Source organism: Echinops telfairi, unplaced genomic scaffold (genome assembly GCF_000313985.2).
Source record: "Echinops telfairi isolate 266 unplaced genomic scaffold, ASM31398v2 ScPeMD7_11;HRSCAF=52, whole genome shotgun sequence".
NCBI lineage: Eukaryota > Metazoa > Chordata > Mammalia > Afrosoricida > Tenrecidae > Echinops > Echinops telfairi.
The window spans coordinates 31,464,782-31,466,370 of record NW_022103908.1 but is presented as its reverse complement, the minus strand read 5'-3'; the positions used below and the strand labels follow the sequence as shown (position 1 = coordinate 31,466,370).

Genomic DNA, 1,589 nt, shown 5'->3' with positions numbered 1-1,589 from the left:
CTGACTGACCCTGAATGTAGCCAGAGCCATGGTCCTTGGGTCCACACAGCTTTTCACCCCCAGGCCTGTGTTCTTCTTGCATTCTTCATCATTGTATCTGACGATGTGAGTCTATAGAGTGACTTATGGACTTAAACTGGTCTTATGGGCTTGAGCTGGGCTGGGCTGAGATTGTTTTTGAGCTATAATTATGTCTTGCTATAAAGCTCTTTCTTACATATATATGAGCGTCTCTGGATTTTTTTCTCTAGTCAACATCTGTGTTAGGATGTTTCCAAGTTTTTCTTCTTATTTCCAAATAGTAATATGTATATACCTACAAGGAAATACATTCAACACAGAGATTGAAGCCAGATTCAGAAGAGAACATGAAACAGGGATACTATTTCTCTTGCCAGATGGATCTCAGATGAAGACAGAAAATATCAGAAATATGTTTACTTTTGTTTTATTAACTATGAAAAGGCTATGATCAATAGTTTGGATCATATCAAACTATGAATAGGTTGGAGAAGTAAGGGAATTCCAGCACTTAGTTGGGCACATGTAATTCAGCATGTAGAACTTGTACATTACCTGGCAGGGGAGATACCATGATCACGAAGGTGGTTTTCCCATTGCACTCCGGATGTGCTGACCCCTGCAATTTCCCCAAATGTGGGAAACTCGACTACATAATTTGTGGTAGTGGGGGACTGTGTTCGCGCTCTCCCCTGAAAAAGAAAAAAAAAAAAAAAGAACTTGTACATGAATCAAAAGGCAGTTTTTGAACAAAAACAGGGAATTATGATTTTTTTAAATCAGGAGTGGCGTGCATCAAGGTGGCATCCACTTACCATACTAATTAAAGATATATGCTATGCAAATACTTAGAGAAGCTGAATTATATGAAGGAGAATGCAGCATCCATATTGGTAGAAGGCTTATTAAAGACCCCCAACATGAACGTTGCACAGCCTTGCTGGCTAAAATTATGGAAGACTGAAGAACTGCTAATGAAGATCAAAGAATGTAGGCTACAGTATGGCTTACAATTCAATGGAAAGAAAACCAAAATCCTCACAACCAGATTAATAGATAACATCATGATAAATAGAGAAAAGACTTAAGTTGTCAAGGATTTAATCTTGCTTTAATCCACAATCAATGCTCATGGAAGCAGCAGTCAAGAGATCAAAGGACACATTGCATTGGGTCAATCTGACGCATGAGACTTCTTTAATGGATTAAAAAGCAAGGATGTTATGTTGAGTACTCAGATGTGCCTGACCCAAGCCATGGCATTTATAATCACCACACATGCCCATCAAAATTGGACATCAAATAAGGAAGACTAAAGAAAAATCATTACATTGAACTGTGATGTTGGCAAAAAGTGTTGAAAATACCATGGACTGCCGAAAGAAGAAACAGATTTGTCTTGGAATAATTACAGTCAAAATGCTCCTTTGAAGCTAGGAAGATGCACATGACAGAATGCTGTGTTAGAACAAAGTATTCTTTGTTGAGGGAGTACTTGAGTAGAGGCCCAATATCTGTCTGCTACCTTAATACTTAACATATAAATATATGCACATAGATTTATTTCT

The 1,589-nt window shown here is 37.8% G+C and overlaps 1 pseudogene; it reads left to right on the top strand.

Annotated features, from left to right (window-relative positions):
* Positions 1-568: 568 nt before the first annotated feature.
* Positions 569-716, top strand: LOC115868510 (annotated as a pseudogene).
* Positions 717-1,589: the final 873 nt, after the last annotated feature.